General features: G+C 41.1%; 1 protein-coding gene across 1 annotated transcript in view; it reads left to right on the top strand.

Annotated features, from left to right (window-relative positions):
* GLI3 (GLI family zinc finger 3) overlaps positions 1–19,239 on the top strand; it is a 119,630-nt gene that overhangs the window by 39,285 nt on the left and 61,106 nt on the right. The window lies entirely within an intron of this gene.

Genomic DNA, 19,239 nt, shown 5'->3' with positions numbered 1-19,239 from the left:
CTAAAGCTTAGTGTAAAATTCAATAAAGTCTTCAATAGAGTGTGTAATGGCTCTGATCCTGTAAGGCATAAAATAGTATTTTGAATTACAGACTTTGATAGTTATTGAGAAAGAATAAGCTGGGCATGAGTTGTTATTAACTTTTTTGTGAAGCTTGATACCTCCAGTCCCTTCAAAGTGGCCTGCAACAATAGAAACAAGAGATGCAGATTTTCCCCCTACAACTCTAGGATATCAGTTTTACTTATTTTATTTTTTCCATGTCCTTCTTATATTACCAGTTAAAATACCATTTCATATTGGGTTTGGACTGCTTTGGGTATGAAATCTTGTATATCCCATGTTGTTCTCAGTTCTAATGTGGTTGGAATGGTTTTTAAAATTTTGAATTATATCAATAGTTTGTAGAGCTACACAAATTTTCTGCATGCTTGTTCTGTTTCAGTACAGGTAATCCTTGGTGATTGTCCATTCTTTCAACAATTGTTGAAAGTTACAATGGGGCTGGAAAAATGGACTAGTTGCTGAGGTTCTGGCCATTGCAGAATTTCCATGGTCAGTTGATTATAATCTGTATACTTGTGTGCCCAATCTGTGATTGCAACATCACAGGAGCCATGATCCCATAAACATTTTGTAACATACTTCCAGCTTTCCAAAATCAGTGGGAAAGCCTGCTGGGTAGGTTGCAAATCATTCCTGCTTTTTCTTTACTTCCCCACACATGTAGAGGCCGTCCCTGATGTCCCATATTTCACATGGCTTGCACCACTTCCCAGAACCTCCCCAACCTCCCACAACCTGTGTGCAGCCTGTACTGGCACTCCCTGGAACCGGGATGGCGAACCTATGGCACGCGGAGCCATTTGTCAGGGCACACAAGGCGTTGCCCTGTCAGCTGGCCAGCTCGCATGCACGCACTGTCCAACTGAGTTCAGCCTTTTTTAAAGCCATTTTTCGCCCTCCTCAGGCTCCAGAGGCTTTATAGGAACCCGGGGGTGGGTGAAAAGAGCCTCCTCCTCCTCCCCCCCCCCGTGGGGCCCTCCGGAGGCTTCAGGAGCTTCCCTGAAGCCTCTGGAGCGCAAAAAACCAGGCCTATGGGCAAACCTGAAGTTCGGGAACGGACTTCTGGTTTACTCACAGGGTCATTTAAGCCCTCTGGAGGCTTCAGGGACCTTCAGGAGGCTTCCCTGAAGCCTTCAAAGGACTAAAAAGGACCTTACAAGCAAACCAAGTGACTTCCAGTTTGCTTGTAGGATCGGTTTAAGCCCTCCGGAAGGTTCAGGGAAGGGCAGGGTCATTTTTTGCCTTCTGGAGGCTTCAGGGAAGCCTCCTGAAGGTCCCTGAAGCCTACAGAGGGCCTCCGTGTGTGTGTGTGTAGGGAGGCTCATCGCCCTCCCCAGGCTCCTATAAATCCTCTGGAGCCTGGGGAGGGCAAAAAAAGCATTTAAAAATGGGGGGGGGGGAGTGCCTCTCAATGCTGTCACCATTGTCAATTTATAGTTTCTTTCCCATTGTTGTTGCCATTTTTCTAGTTCTATTGTATATCCAAAGGGTTTTTTTGCCCATCTTATCATTGTTTCTTTAACCTCTTCTTCTTCTAAATTTATTCTGAGTAAATAACTATACAATTTTTAATCATTCTTTCATACATTCCCATGAGTATTTTATCTAGTTCTGAATTTTCCATATTAAAATCATACTCTTTAACATCCTTCTCATATCTTGTTTGTATTTGCATTTGTTTAAACCATCCTATATCCCTTGTTCTTCTAATTCTTTCTTCTGTTTCAGTTCTCTCTGTGCTGTTAGTATATCTTAGTATCTAATAACCTTTTTCATACTACTAATATTCGGATATGTCGGAGCTTCCACCGTTGAAAACCACATTGGTATTTCCATATAGTGCTTTTCTTTCACTTTTTCCTATACTGTGTATAAACCATTTCTTACATAGTGTCTCTGAAAGTAACCATATATTCTTTTTTTCCCATACCACAAAAATGTGTGCCAACCCAGTTGCATATCATATCCCTCCAAGGATAATAACCTTTCATTTCTTAACAATATCCATTCTTTTATCTACATTAAAGCTGCTGCTTGGTAGTATAATTCCAATTTGGTACACCAAATCCACCTCTAATCCTTGAATCATGTAATATTCTTATATTAATTCTCGCTTTCTTTCCATGCCAGATACATTTTCCTATTATTTTATTTAGTTTTTCAGGGAAGCAATTCCAATTTTATCGGTATTGTTTGAAATAAAAATAATATTCTTGGTAATATACGCTTCTTAATTACCACTATTCTTCCCATTAATGATAGCTGTAAGTTTTTCCATTTCTCTACATCCATTTCAATTTGATTTCTTAATTTATAATAGTTATCTTCGTTAATGGTTACACATCTTAGAGCACCGTTGGAGGGCCTAGAGCACCGTTGGAGGTCCGATAAGTCCGAAGCGAACCGAGCAATGGTAACCACCTGCACCAAGGAATACACCAGGGCACTTAGGGCTGCAAAAAGATCCCATATAGCCACCTTGGTTGCGTCCGCTGAGTCCCGCCCGGCCGCCCTGTTTAGGATAACCCGCTCCCTACTGAACAAAAGGGAAGCGGGGGAACCCTTGCAGGGCAGAGCCGAAGAGTATGCCCAATTCTTAGCGGACAAAATTGCTCGGTTTCGGTCAGACTTGGACTCCACCCCTGCAGCTCCAGCCGAGGCACAGGAGGATCAATTTGAACAACTCTGGGTTGAGTTTCAGGACGTTACCCCCGGGGATGTGGACAAGGCCATGAGGGCTGTAAGTACCTCCACCTGTGTACTGGATCCGTGTCCCTCATGGTTAGTTACTAACTGCAGTGAGGTGACACGAGGCTGGATCCAGGCGGTTGTCACCGCCTCACTTCGGGAGGGGAACTTCCCCGCCGCACTGAAAGCGGCGGTGGTGAGACCCCTCCTGAAGAAGCCATCTTTGGATCCAGCTATCCTTAATAATTATCGTCCAGTCTCCAACCTCCCCTTTCTGGGGAAGGTTGTTGAGAAGGTGGTGGCCTTCCAGCTCCAGCGGTCCTTGGAGGAAGCAAACTATCTAGACCCCTTCCAGTCAGGCTTCAGACCCGGTTACAGCACAGAAACCGCTTTGGTCGCATTGACCGATGATCTCTGGAGGGCCAGAGATGGAGGACATTCCTCCATCCTGGTTCTCCTCGACCTCTCAGCGGCTTTCGATACCATCGACCATGGTATCCTTCTGCGACGACTGCGGGAGGTGGGAGTGGGAGGCGCCGTGTTGCGGTGGTTCTCCTCCTACCTCTCGGACAGGTCGCAGTCGGTGTTAGTGGGGGGGCAGAGATCGTCCCCTAGGCCCCTAACTTATGGGGTGCCTCAGGGCTCAGTCTTATCCCCCCTACTATTCAACATCTACATGAAACCGCTGGGTGAGATCATTCGCAGGCACGGGATTAGATACCATCAATATGCGGACGATACTCAACTGTATCTGTCCGCCCCGTGCCAACTCAATGAAGCGGCAGACGTGATGAACCGCGGCCTTGAAGCTGTTATGGACTGGATGAGGGTCAACAAGCTCGTGCTCAACCCAGAAAAGACCGAGTGGCTGTTGTGTTTCCCTCCCAAAGATTCGACCAATATTCCATCACTCAGGCTGGGGGGTCAAATTCTACACCCCTCAGAGAGGGTTCGCAACTTGGGAGTCCTCCTGGACTCACAGCTATCGTTTGACCACCATTTAATGGCTGTGACCAGGGGGGCATTCGCCCAGGTTCGCCTGGTGCGCCAGTTGCGACCCTACCTGAATCGGGAGGCTCTCACAACAGTCACCCGGGCCCTTGTGACCTCTAGGCTGGAATACTGCAACGTGCTCTACATGGGGCTGCCCTTGAAGAGCATCCGGCGACTTCAGCTAGTACAGAATGCGGCCGCGCGAGTGATTGTGGGTGCACCTCGGTTCACCCGCATAACACCTATCCTCCGCGAGCTACGCTGGCTACCTGTCGATCTCCGGATGCGCTTCAAGGTGCTATTAGTCACCCATAAAGCCCTACATGGCAGTGGATCTGGATACTTGAGAGACCGCCTTCTGCCAATTACATCCCTGCGACCAATAAGATCACATAGATTAGGCCTCCTCCGTATACCATCGGCCAGCCAGTGTCGGCTGGCAACTACAAGGAGGAGGGCCTTCTCAGTAGTAGCCCCGACCCTTTGGAACGAGCTCCCCGTAGAGATTCGCACCCTCGCCACCGTCCAGGCCTTCCGCACAGCCTTGAAGAACTGGCTCGCCCGTCAGGCCTGGGGACAAGGATAGTTCCCCTCCCGAATGATGAATGTATGTTGTTTACTATTTTATTATATGTCTTATCTTAATGTCTGTATTCCCCTTCCCCGATTTTATGTGAGCCGCCCTGAGTCCCCTCAGGGAAAAGGGCGGCCTACAAATATTAATAAAATCTACAAAAATCTACAAATCTACAAATCTTGAAGTCAGCTGTATCCCTAAATATTTCACTTTTTTACTATTTGAATATCTAGTTTCTCCGTTATTTCGCCTTTCTGTTTTTCTGTTATGTTTTTCACTAGAATGTTTGTTTTATCTTTATTAATTTTCAATCCTGCCACTTCTCCATACTCTTCTATTGTTTTTCTTTTTTTTTTCTTTTTTTGTTGTTGTTATAAATGTGTTTTTTATTTTCCATTTTCATTTTCGTACAGTAACATATATACTGTGCATAACCGGGGCCATATAACATTAAACAATAAACACAGCCATTCCTCTTGTCAACAACACCCCCAAAAATAGAAACCCAATCTACCTCTTCAACCCTCCATACACCCTTTCTTTCGCCCTCCTCCAATTTTCCATCTTCCCTCCATCATTCCCCTCTACCCTACTTCCCCTCCCCCTCTACCACTCCTCTCTCCCGGTACACTCCCTCCCTTTCTTCTCACCCTCCCTCCAATCCTCTCTCCCACCCTCTCTACCCCTCTTTCTTCTATCCCTCTACTCCTCCCTTCGGTGTATTTCTACTATCTATTAATATATTCAGCTTGTCCTATTTTTACAGTGGAATTAAAGAGCAACAGTATACAAGTGCAGTCGCGTTACTTTGAAATCTAACACATACTATATATCCCCCTCCCCCCTAACACCCCACCTCCCTTCCCCCCCCCCCGACTTCCTAGAGCCCGTACACGGTATAGATTTTTAACAAACACAGTCTAAAATATATTAAGACAAAGGAAATAAAAAAAGAAGTTAATAACATCTCTACATTGAACTCAGCTTCTTCCTGTTACACTAACTTTGAACAGTTTAGATTATTCCTAATCTTAAGCATAGGCTATCTGTAATTTCTTAGTCCAGTATTTGTTTTGTATATAGTCAATCCATTTTTTCCAGTCTCGTTTATATCTCTCATTTGAATGGTCTTTAAGGTATGCCGATATTTTAGCCATCTCGGCTAGGTTTGTAACTTTCAATGTCCATTCTTGAGTTGTAGGCAAGTCTTCCTTCTTCCAGTATTGCGCCACCAACAGTCTTGCGGCCGTTATTAGGTGCAGAACCAAATTAGTCTCTACCGCTGTAAAGTCAGTACATATACCTAGTAAAAATAACTGAGGAGTAAACTTTATCCTTCTTTTAAAGATATTTTGCATAATCCACCACATTTTCATCCAAAATGCCTTAACCTTTTGACAAGTCCACCATATATGAAAATATGTAGCATCGAGAGAACCACATCTCCAACATTTAGGCTGTACATTCGGATACATAGAAGCCAGCTTTTTAGGATCTAAATGCCATCTATAAAACATCTTATAAAAATTTTCTCTCAGGTTTTGTGCTTGTGTGAATTTCACATTTCTTACCCATATTCTTTCCCATGTGTCCAACATTATTGGTTCTTCAATATTTTGAGCCTACTTTATCATACAATCTTTAACTAATTCTGTTTCCGAATCCATCTGTATTAGTACATTATATATCCTCTTTATATGCATTAAACTTTGATCTCTTATTTGTTTAAACAAATTGGATAAAACCAGTTTTTTTGTCTATTTTCCACCTGGCCTGTAATTGCCCATACTGGAACCATGTTTGAACTACCTTCTCCTCTTTCAACACCTCTAAAGATTTTAGTTGTAGAACCCCCCTTTCCAAAGTGAGAAGTTGTCTGTAGGTGGTTCTATCCTGTTTTTGTGCTATATTCATATTTTCAATTGCATGTCTAGGAATTGCCCACATGGGTAACTTGTCATTTAGTTTATATTGATATTTTTCCCAGACCCGCAGTAAAGCATTTCTTAAGATATGACTTTTAAAATTCTTATCCAATTTTTTGTTGAATAACAAGTAATCATGCCAACCATACACCAGATCATGTCCCTCGATATTCAGTATTCTATCGTTGGTTAAATGGGTCCAATCACTAATTCCGGATAGCGCCACTGCATCACAATATAATTTTAGGTTAGGTAATTTCAAGTCTCCTCTCTCGCGTACATCTTGCATTATTTTCATCTTTACCCTCGGCTTCTTTCCGGCCCACACAAATTTGTTGATACCCTTCTGCCATTCTAAAAGATTCGCATCTTTTTAAAGTATAGGTAACATTTGAAAAGAAATAAATTTTGGTAAGATGTTCATTTTCACTGCCGCTATCCTACCCAACAAGGATAAGTGCAATTTCTCCCATTTTTTCATCTCTATCTGTATACTCCGCCAAAGTGGTTCATAATTGTGCTTATATAATTTCCCGTTTGAGGCTAAAATATTAACCCCAAGATATTTGACTTTTTTGACTACCTCACATCCTAGCATCCCTCCTAGTTCTTCCTTTTGTTTAGTATTCATATTTATAGCAAATATTTTTGTTTTTCCTAAATTTATTTTAAAACCAGACACTTGACCATCTCCTATCTGCATTTTTTGCAATATCTTCAACAGAAATTGCCAGTTAACTCGATCAAAGGCCTTCTCAGCATCCAGAAATATGAACACAGCAGGAATTTGGTTGTTCTTTCTCAAATATTCTAATGCATTAATAATTAGTCTAACATTACTCTTCATCTGTCTCCCCCGTATAAAACCTGTTTGGTCGGTGGGTATCAATTGTTGAATAACCACCATTAACCTATTTGCTAGTATTTTAGTAAAAATTTTATAATCTACATTAAGTAATGAGATAGGCCTGTAATTTTTTGGTTGGGTAGTATCTTGATCTTCTTTGGGTATCAAAGATATAAACGCTGTCTTCCAAGATGGGGGCACTTTACCTTCTGTTTGAATTTTATTAAATAGTTCTCTAAGAGGTTCTACCATTTCTAACTGTAAATTTTTATAGTAAACCGCTGTCAAGCCATCTGTGCCTGGCGCTTTCCCTAACTTTAGTTGCTTAATTACCTGCAAGATTTCCCCTGAGGTTATTGGTTGATTCAACTTTTGCCTGTACTCTTCTCTAACTAGGGGTATTTTCTCTTTATCTAAGTATTTGTCTATATCTAAACCCTTAATTTTGTCCCCTTTATACAATTCTGTAAAAAATTCCCGAAATGCCTTTTGAATCTCCTCCTGTTGAAACACCTCCTTCCCTCTATAAATCAATTTAGTTACATTTCAAATTTTCGTTTTTTTCCTAATCTGATAAGCTAACCATCTGCCCGGTTTATTTGCGTTACAAAAAGTGTTGTGTTTTGCATATAATAAACTAGTGGCTACCTGGTCAGAGATCAACATATCAAATTGGGATTTTAATATGGTAATTGCTTCCTTAACCTTTGTATCGCCTGGATTCAATGTTAACTCCAACTCTTTCCCTTTAATTTCCTCTTCCAATTCTTTTCGTTTTAACCCTTGTTTATGTCTATGTATTTTGTTTATATTCATCAGTACTCCTCTCATATACGCTTTGCTGGCATCCCATACAAATTCCATAGGTGTATCCTTATTCATATTCAGAACAAAGTATTCAGATAACAATTTTTTACAATCATTAATGTGCTTTTCATATCTGAATAAGTTTTCATTCAGCTTCCAAGACCTTCTTGCCTGCACTATCCTTCCCAATTCCATCCAAACTGGGTTATGATCCGAAAGGACCCTCGCCGCAATCTTTGTCTTCTTCACCCTAGAAAGTAAATCATTAGTGATTAGTATAAAATCAATCCTTGAAAAGGATTGATGTCTATCGGAAAAGAAGGTGAAATCATATTCCTCTGCCTTTCTTTCTCGCCAAATATCTCTCAATTCAAAGTCGTCCATCATGTCAAAAAAAGGTTTGGGTAGCTTAGCTCTCATTTTAGTATTTGGGCGAGAGGTCTTCTTATCTCTTTTAGTGTCAATCACGCTGTTCCAGTCACCCAATAGTATACAGCCTTATAGTCCCACTGTACTAATTTAGCATGAAGATTTCTATAGAATCCGTCTTGCTGTTGATTAGGAGCATAAATTCCCAAAAGTAATGTCTTTTTCCCTTCTAAGATTAGGTCAAGCACGATATATCTTCCAAAGGGATCTGCTTCAATTAGTTCAGCCTTAATATCTTTTCTTAAGTATACAACTATACCATTTTTCTTTTCCGTAGCAGAGGTCACAAAATGTTGACCAAGTTTGGGGTTAAACAAATATTTTTGATCAGTTGATTTGATATGAGTTTCTTGCAGACAGCAATAGTAGCAATAGCAGTAGACTTATATACCGCTTCATAGGCCTTTCAGGCCTCTCTAAGCGGTTTACAGAGAGTCAGCATATTGCCCCCAACAATCTGGGTCCTCATTTTACCCACCTCGGAAGGATGGAAGGCTGAGTCAACCCTGAGCCGGTGAGATTTGAACCGCTGACCTGCTGATCTAGCAGTAGCCTGCAGTGCTGCATTTAACCACTGCGCCACCTTGGCTCTGACAAATTATATCATTCTTGAACTGTTTAAGATAGTGAAATATTTTCTTTCTCTTCTGTGGAGAGTTCAGTCCATTGACATTCCATGTCAAAATCTTAGTTGTCATCTTTGGTTGCCTGAAGCTTTTTTAGAGCCTCCTGCATGGCCTGTTTAACCTTTGGCCTAGCTCCTCCCATGGCTTCTGAGCTTGTTGCTGTGACTCCTTGATCAATGGCCGGTGATTGTTGAGGTTGTTGCATTGTAGCTTGTTTTTCCATTCGTCTGATAGTCATACGGCTAGGTCTTTGTTCCATGACACCTTGCCCTTCCGGGAAGGGGAGATGGTGCGTCTTGTCTGGTAGTTGTGTAGTTTGCTGTCTATCTTGTCCTTCTTGTGGTCGTTCTCCAGATCCAGATGGTGCAGAGTGTCCCACCTTCAGAATATTGTGATAGAAATCTCGAGCTTTCCATACAGAGTTGAGACGATATCTTTGCTTGTCAAATGTAATTATAATACCAAATGGCACATCCCATCTATACTGTACCTGACCGTTTCTGAGTTCTTCCACTAGAAAAGCATAATCTCTCCTGGCTCTTAGCATTTGAGGAGGTATTTCTTTCAAGACAATCAAATCCTGGCCGCCAATTTGAAGCCTGGTGTTATAGGACTCTTGTAGTATCATGTTTCTGAACTCTCTTGTGGCGAAGTATATAACTACATCTCGGGGGAGTTGCTTCTGTTTTGCCGCCCAAGAATTAACGCGATAAATTTTTTCGATCTGCCAGTCAAAGTTGGACCCCGGTCTTCCCACCAGACGGTCAAAAGCCTCTGAAAAAATCTGTTTCAAGTTCTCCTGTTTATCCTCATGCAACTCCCTGACTCTTAGTGCGAGCTCCATCTGCCTGTACTGTATCATAATAATTTGTTTTTCAGCGTTTTCAACTTTTTGTTGCACCACCTCAGTTTTGGATGTCAAATTGGTATTAGCTTCATTAAGAACCTCTAGATTATCTTCAATTCCAGAAACATGTTCTGTCAATACAGTTACAAGTCCCAGCATATCATCATTTATTTTGGCAATCCTAGTATCAAGTTTATCATATAAGTCCGCCTTAAACTCTTTTATCTCCTCCTTTATCTCCTCTCTGAATTCTCTAAAAGTTTCTAAATTCTGCTCTCTAAATTCTCTAAAAGTTTCCAAAAAAAGTTCTTTCGTTAGCAAATCTCCAGTAGGGGGCATAGAGGGTGGAGGCTGCAACTTTGTGCCAGGTATGGGGGATGTGCTTCTAGGAGGAGGTTTCAGCCCAGGATTTAATTTTGATGCCATTATAAGTCTTATCTTCAAGCAATTAATCAAACTCTACTGGCCCGCTGTGCAGCTTACGAGAAAAAAGGTATTAAATCACCCCTTTGTTAGCCCTTTAGGATTTTTCAAAAGGTTTCAGGGAAAAAAAGGCATTGTAACGAAGCACCTCGGCATATTCAGCGCCATTTTGGACTTCTCTATTTCAGAAATATATATTAGCAAAGTTGATAAGAGGAAAGTCTTGTAAACTCTTCAGAGAAGTGAAACTAATTAATAAGAAACTGCTAGCCGGCTGTTCCTCCCTTTTTTTTTTATACATTTCGTAGAACTTTGCAGAAAGTTTGCAGAAGGTTTCAAAAAATTAGCATTGTAACGAAACAGTTCAGCATATTCACCTCTGTTTTGAATGTCTCTATATTAGCAAAGAGTCTTTTAAAACTTTAAAAGTGAAACTAATTAGTAAAGATCTGTTGGCCGACTGTGAGGCGAAATTCACTCCCTTTCTTTGAAGTTTTGAAACTCCATATAATTAGATAAACAATGTTAGTCAGCAATTCAACTGGCTCGTCGCCATTTTAGACACCTCTTTAAATAGATAAAATAACGGAAGAGGATCTTGTAGCAAAGAAGCTAGATTTAAATAAACAATTAATGCTCTCGCATACGAATTCTGCTCGTTTTGAAATCAGGTAATTCAATCTTTGAACTGAGTGGAAGGGAAGCTTACTTGGGGCTGCAAGGCAGCCAGAGATTTCCAGTGCGGAGCAGTTCTGCCTTCAGCTGGCCCCCCTTCTCTTCACAGACACAGAAGCTGCAAAGATCAGAAAGGCATTTGCTTGACAAAACTTCTCTCCTTTCCCTTCTTTTCCCGAAGAGGAAGGTGTCTGTCAGATGTCTGATAGATGATCATCTTAACAGATAACGCCACTGGTAATACGGGAGCAGCTGTGTTTAGCTGCTACCATCAGTAAGTCCCGCCCAGGAAGCCACTCTTTTATTTACTCTAGTAGTTTTGGACCTGTTTCTATTGGATCTTACATAATAAATATCAAGTCATCTGCAAATGCTTGCAATTTATATTCTTTTTTTAATTTTCATTCCTTTTATATCTTTATCTTGCCTTATCTTTCTGTTCATAACTTATAGTGTCAATATGAATAATAGTGGAGATGACGGGCACCCTTGCCTAGTCTCTTTTCTAATCGGCACTTTTTCTGTCATATCACCATTTACCATCACATTAGCCTGTTGTTCTTTATAGATAGTTTTAACCATGTTTATGAATCCCTTGCAAAATCCATCCTTTGCAGTTGCATTATCATAAATTGCCAATTTACATTATCAAAAGCTTTCTGTGCATCCAAAAATAGCAGTGCCATTTGTTTCCCAGGGTATACTTCATAATATTCTAATGCATTCAATATAATCCACATATTTTCTCTAATCTGTCTCTGGGTAAAAAACTATTTTGATTTGAGTGTATAAATTCACTTAGTAATCTTTCTGCCATTATTGATGCAAAGATTTTGTAATCCACATTTAATAAAGAAATTGGTCTATAGTTATTGATTTAATAAAGGAACCAGCTAAGGAAATTAACTTCCATTCTTAATACAAGCAAAAGCTCCACCATTCCAAAACAGTTCCAAAACTTCAAAGTTGTAATCAGGCAAGCAGAAAACAAAAACATATACATATATACATATATACGTATATACATATATACGTATATACATATATACGTATATACGTATATACATATATACATATATACATATACATACATACATACATACATACATACATACATATATTTGTTTTCTGAGGTTTTCGCGGGTGTTAGTATGTAGGTCTTTGGTTATTCGGGTTTTGTCCCACGTAAAATTAGAAATGTCTTGGCCACGTTTCGACGAAGTCTCATTCGTCATCTTCAGGCTTCGTGCTTCCAGGAGCAATGTGAGATCTCTGCTGTTTCTTCCTTTTAACTGCCAGTCGGGGTTTGAGCTGATTGGGTGGGAGCTTGGCTGTGTTCTGATTGGGTGGAGGTGTGTTCTGATTGGTTGGGGGTTTGTGTTTCATGTAAGGATAGTCATTCCTCATGTTAGGGACTCATTTATCAATAAAGGCAGGCTTCCAAATGGCTGGCAGGCGGGAGGTATCATCCCACCTGTTCATGCTGTGTGGGCGTTTTTCTATTTCAATGGCTTCTCTGATTATTCTGTTGTTAAAATGTTCAGCCTTGGCAATAGTTCTGGTCTTTTTAAAGTCAATTTTATGTCCTGTGGCTTTAAGGTGTTGGACTGTATGTATGTATGTATGTATGTATGTATGTATGTTGCATTTGTGCTGATAAATAAATAAATAAAGGGAGACTAGTATAGATCTATTTCAAGCTATTTAGCTCTCATCAGCTAGCCATACCCTTACTGGGATTTGAACCTGTGCTGTATTGCATATTAAGCAGTTGTGTTAACTATTAAACCACAAGGTTCTCCTCCTTATCAGCTGAGCCAGGGAAGCAGGTACATACACACACACACACACACACACACACACACACACACACATATGCATTGTCTAAGGTCATTATTTCTAACTTCATTTCTTGTTTTTTCTAATATCTTCTCTTTGTTGCCATTAGATGGCACTGTTGTTATTGAAAAAATATAGGTAAGGAGAAAAGAAAAGAAAAGATAGCTGTAAGTTTTTCCATTTCTCTATATCCATTTCAATTTGATTTCTTAATTTATAATAGTTATCTTCCTTAATGGTTACACATCTTGAAGTCAGCTGTATCCCCAAAGAAAAAAATCCAAAAGCAACCTCAGAGTTTCGAATTCTTTAAGTACTCTTTTAATATTCAATATCAAGATTTAAAAGTTTCATTAGCCATCAACTCTGTCCAGTCTGCCCTCTATTTCTCCAAACCAATCTCCCAAGACTATTTAATGAGTCATTTATCTGTATTGACATTCGCTTCTCCGCCACCACTGCTTCCGGAGGATGAAGGGATAATCATGAATCCATTCCCCAACACCACCCCTTTTGCCTTCTCTATTTTTGTTCTGAGTCAAACAGGGATGAAAAAAACCTTTTGAACACCAATATGCCCCAGGGCAGTATCCCTATCTCACCCAGAAGCTCCAAGCCACTTTCTTCTCTCTCTTTGTGAGACCGCCCCAACTCTGACAGCTCGCAATGACTGCCCTCCTTCCCGCCAGGTCGGGAGCTATTGCAGACATTGTAGGGGGTTTGCGGTGCCCCCATTCACGTCTGCCCATGCTCCCATTCCTCACTGTCCCTATGAGACAATTCTGACTTCTGAAGAAGTCCCCAAAACGGTAGGATATCACCGTTCCTCCAGAGATCCGAAGCTTTGTGTGCATATCGTTGCGATGCTGGCCCCTCTCCCCCCCCCATCCCTCCAATTATCTCCTCATTCCTTACTGGGTTTCTTCTCTCTTTCCACTTAACGAGCCGAGGTGGTGCAATGGTTAGGGTGCAGTACTGCAGTCAGTTCAGCTGACTGCTAGTTCTGCAGCTCGGCAGTTCAAATCTCACCGGCTCAAGGTTGACTCAGCCTTCCATCCTTCCGAGGTGGGTAAAATGAGGACCCAGATTGTGGGGGCAATATGCTGACTCTGTAAACCGCTTAGAGAGGCTGAAAGCCCTATGAAGCGGTATATAAGTCTAACTGCTATTGCTATTGCTATTAACAACCGTGCATCTTGGGGATACAACATAAACCAACATATATTTTACAACCAGTGATAGAAAACCTCAATTGTTGTTATAATTCAACATGTACCTAGATTCAACCTTTACAGATTATAGAACTGTAATGGTTTACTTCTTACTGCACTACATGATAGAATAGTTCCATATGCTGTAGTTGACATATATGCTGTAGTTAATTTCTTGCTGAATTTATCTCCAGACTAATTTGAATCTGTGTATCTAGTACTATAAGTTTTAGATTATTATTTACAAGCCGTCTTAAATTAAACTTTAAGTATCTGCCTCATCGTGTTAACTGCTTATTAACAATCCTTGTATGTTGGCTCATTGATCTTTTTACTCAACAGTCCATCTCCATCTACATTGGCTATATTCTAATTGCAGCTTTCACACAGTTGTCCATTGTTATTCATTATTTGTCAACTTGCATAGGTTTCCTCCTTTATTTAGGTATCTAGTTTTCATGGGTGTAGTTTATTCTTTAAGTCATTTATCTTCTGATTTTGATTGAACAGGTAAATTACACATTTGTACTTCTGCAAATAACATCCCCTTGGTATTGTGTTTCCCTATCCGTTAGTTTTTTTTCACCATGTCAAAGCTGTCTCTGTTGTTCTTGACACTAACAGTTACATCATTGACATTAAAGAATGAACGCATGACTTGTATGTAAGCATGGATCTCCATTTCCTCTTTCAAAGCCAGTGTTTTCAAAATTTGCTTTGGATGCTTGCTTTAGCCCATGTATGGATTTTTGCAATATATATATATACATGTATGTGTGAATGTGTGTATATATTACAAACTCAGAATGATCATAATTGAAGTGCATCATCTGACTTATGATACGTTATTAGTATTTCTAAAACATTAGTAAAATATATCACTCCAGTACAATAATGTTGTACCACTTAACTTTCAAAGAATTTTGGAAGCAGAGTAAGTTAGCTACCAGCATTATTTTTCTAATACAATTAATATATATCACAAAAAATCTGATATATCTGACCAAATCTGACCGAACACAAGTAAGAGCCTTTATTAGGACTTACTTAGTGGTGATACGGGCGGTAAAATGTACTCATTTTTCCACTCTTATTGCGTCCGCAGAATCTCGCCCGGCCGCCCTGTTTAGGATAACCCGCTCCCTCCTGAAAGGGAGGGATGCGGGGGAACCCTTACAGGGAAGAGCTGAGGAATTTGTTCAGTTTCTGTCGGACAAAGTCACTCAGATTCGGACGGACCTGGACTCCATTTGGACAGTACCAACGGAGATGCTGAGGGTGGGCCTTAATCGGATTTCTTGGAGCAAGTTCCAGCTTGTCACTCCTGAGGAAGTGGACAAGGCCATGGGAGCGATGAGTGCCTCCACCTGTTTACTGGACCCATGCCCCTCCTGGCTGGTTTTGACCAGCAGGGAGGTTACATGAGGCTGGCTCCAGAGGATTGTTAACACCTCTCTACAGGAAGGATCTTTCCTGTAGCCTTTAAAGGTTGCGGTGGTAAGACCCCTCCTTAAGAAGCCTTCTCTGGACCCAGTTATCCTTAAAAACTACCATCCAGTCTCCAACCTCCCTTTTGTAGGGAAGGTTGTTGAGAAGATGGTGGCCTTTCAACTCCGATGGACCTTGGATGAAGCAGATTATCTAGATCTCTTTCAGACGGGTTTCAGGCCTGGTTACTCCACCGAAACTGCTTTGGTCGCGCTGACCAATGATCTCTGGCGAGCCAGGGATAGAGGACATTCCTCTATCCTGGTGCTTCTTGACCTCTCAGCAGCCTTCGATACCATCAACCATGGTATCCTTCTGCGATGACTGGGGGAGGTGGGAGTGGGAGGCACCATTTTACGGTGGTTCTCCTCTTACCTCTCGGACAGGTCGCAGTCGGTGTTGGTTGGAGGACAGTGGTCGACCCCTATGCCCCTTAAATATGGGGTGCCGCAGGGCTCGGTCCTGTCCCCCCTCCTATTTAACATCTACATGAAGCCGCTGGGTGAGATCATTTGCCGGCATGGGATCAAATACCACCAATATGCGGACAATACCCAGTTGTATCTCTCCACCCCGTGCCAACTCAGCAAAGCGGTGGAAGTGATGTGCCAGTGCCTGGAGGCTGTCAGGGTATGGATGGGAGTAAACAAGCTGGCACTCAATCCAGACAAGACCGAGTGGCTATTGATGTTGCCCCCCAAGGATAGTCCAGATATTCCATCCCTTAGCCTGGGGGGTGAAATTTTACACCCCTCAGAGAGGGTCCGCAACTTGGGTGTCCTCCTGGATTCGCAGCTGACCTTAGAACACCACCTGTCGGCTGTGACCAGGGGGGCTTTTGCCCAGGTTCGCCTGTTGCACCAGTTGCGGCCCTACCTGGACCGGGAGGCACTTCGAATGGTCACTTATGCCCTCGTCATCTCAAGACTTGATTACTGCAATGAGCTCTACATGGGGCTGCCCCTGAAGAGTGTTCGGAAACTACAGTTGGTCCAGAATGCAGCCGCGCGAGCGATATCGGGTGTACCTAGATACACCCACGTTACACCTATCCTACGCGAGCAGCACTGGCTTCCAATGGTCTCCAGACACGCTTCAAGGTGCTGGTTATTACCTTTAAAGCCCTACATGGCTTAGGACCTGGATATCTGCGAGACCGCCTCCTGCCACATACCTCCCAACGGCCGATAAGATCTCACAGGCTGGGCCTCCTCCGGGTGCCGTCAACCCAGCAATGCCGGCTGGCGACTCCCCGTGGGAGGGCCTTCTCTGTAGCTGCTCCGGCCCTGTGGAACGATCTACTCACAGATATCCGGACCCTTCCCACTCTCTCGGCCTTCTGAAAAACCACTAAGACCTGGCTGTTCCAGCAGGCCTGGGGCTGTTGACCCCATAAATGAGGTCCAGCCCCATCTAGGTTTGAGTGTATGGTGTGTTGCTTTTAAATCTGTTTTCTCGTTTCCCTATATTTTAGTTTTTACTTTATTCTTGTATTTGTAAGCCACCCGGAGTCCTACAGGATTGGGCGGCATATACATTTATTAAATTACAATTAATTACAATTAAAAATAACAAGGGCCATCTCAAAATGAGGTATGCAGTTTTAAATACTCTTGAATCCTCTGTGCATCATTTATGTAATAACTTAATATTTCTGTTTTCTCCAATTTGGGGGCTTTCTGGGAGATGCTGGCTAGGAATTCATTTACAAAGATACATCATTAAATAAATTAAATGCATCACCAGTGATTGCCTTGCCAAGAACAAATATTTATCACTGCAAGGGTATTTCAACAAAATTCCATGTAATTTGTAATTGAGATTAATTTCCCAACTTCAGTTTTTTCAAGCTGTAGAGCTGTCCTATGTTTACTTTTTATAGCAGGGGTAGTCACCTTTTTATACCTACTGCCCACGTTTGTATCTGTTAGTAGTAAAATTTTCTAACTGACCACCGGTTCCACAATAATGGTGATTTATAAAGTAGGGAAGTAACTTTACTTTATAAAATTTATAAAGCAGAGTTCCAGCAAACCCCTACCGCCCACCATGAAAGCTGGAAAGCCCACTAATGGGTGGTAGGGACCAGGTAGACTACCACTGCTTTATAATATAATCTAACAAGGTAGAAGACTATGGAACTTGAACTCCAAAGCTGAAAAAGAACACCAGACTTAGAGGATAGTAGGTAATTTTGATCTTTAAGATAAGATTACTAGAATTTATCTCTTTAGACAATAGGAAGTAGTAATTGTATTCATTGCTTTTGGAAAACAATTTTTAAAAAATATTGCTTAAAATGTAACCACAATTTACTACCCCAACTCTTATACTTTGAAGTACTTGAATTATTTATCAATGTAATAGTTAAGTAAACTGGTAGTTCATTTTGATTGCCAAATGCTATTCAGAACCCAGTATAGTTAAAATGTTCATACTCTGTGAAGCACTGCATTAAACAGTTCAGATGGCCTACTTATTTATAGCACCTGTCCATTCCTTCTTGCTACCACCACCCCCGCCACTGCCACCAGCCTTCCTCTCTTTTACAGCTAATAGAAAGATTCATGATTCTTCATGGTTGTCTATCTAATGTCTGACAGCGCTGACTCCCCTTGCTAAAGCAACTCACTATCTATAATTGATATCCTTCTAAGGAATGGGGTGCTGACTGCAATTGACGGGCTTTGCTGAAAGCTCTTAAATCCTGACAAGTTCTGCCTTGTTCTGGTTCAGTCACTGAGCTACACTGTTGGAATTCCTAGGTTATTTGAACTTTGAGCAAAAGAATAACATGTGTTTCACATTAGCAAATCACAAAGCTGGAGAGTAGAACTATGACCTGGACTGCTGGATTTCCTGCCAATCTCATTTACAATGCATGTGACTTCTAAAAAGATTATCCACTTGTACAACCACTGAAATTTCTCTCCTCCCTCTCTTCAAAGAAAACAACAGCTGTATTGTTTCAATTCTGTTTGCTGAAGATCCCTTTATAATTCTTCTCTTTAATTAATTTTTCTGCCCACAAGATACTAAAATTCTGGAAGTTTTATCTTTTAAAAGATATGATAAAATTACTCCTGAGCCCAGAAGCTAATAAGACATGGCATATTCCATCCCTTAAGTCTTATATTTGTTGACCCTGTTTTTTATCTCTCAAATTACATGGGGAAAAATTGCCAAAGAGAGGGAGTGAAATAAATGTTTAGGAAAAATAAGGGCAGAAAGGAAAGATACTATTTAGTGTGAATAAAATGGCACATTTAAAACTCATCTTGAAAATGTATTATTCAATGAGAGTTATAGGGTTCCATGGTGTTTGTTTTTTTTGCCAGTTCCTGGTTCAGAAAAAATACATGGATTCACATAATTACTATGGTGTTCATTTAATACCCACTGCGTAAAGAAACATTAATAAAATTGGGTCTGGTTCTGTGAGTGACTTGACTCACAATAGAAATCCTGGACTCTGTTATGGTGGTAGTCAGTGCCCAAATAACAAAAGTGACTGTCTGAATGCTCCTGATGTTCAGAAGCCTAATTAGAGAGCAACGTAGCTGTCTCCTATAACGTTATTTCCCCTCTCTGTGTTTAGAGATGGACAGAAAATGTTTCTAATCATCTTCAACTTCAAACAATCCCAGCTTACAAGACTCTTAGAAAGTTAATACTTACCAGTAGTTTCTTCTTGAATTCTTAATCTTCTAAAATAATTATTTTGAGAGATATAAACATTTATGAAAAAATAGACAGTATGTACAAGAGAAAAAAGGCATTGTTGAAGTCTAGCAGTGG

The sequence above is a fragment of the Thamnophis elegans genome, chromosome Z (assembly GCF_009769535.1).
Source record: "Thamnophis elegans isolate rThaEle1 chromosome Z, rThaEle1.pri, whole genome shotgun sequence".
Lineage (NCBI taxonomy): Eukaryota > Metazoa > Chordata > Lepidosauria > Squamata > Colubridae > Thamnophis > Thamnophis elegans.
The sequence above is the reverse complement of the archived record's forward strand: the minus strand, read 5'-3'. Positions and strand labels throughout refer to the sequence as shown.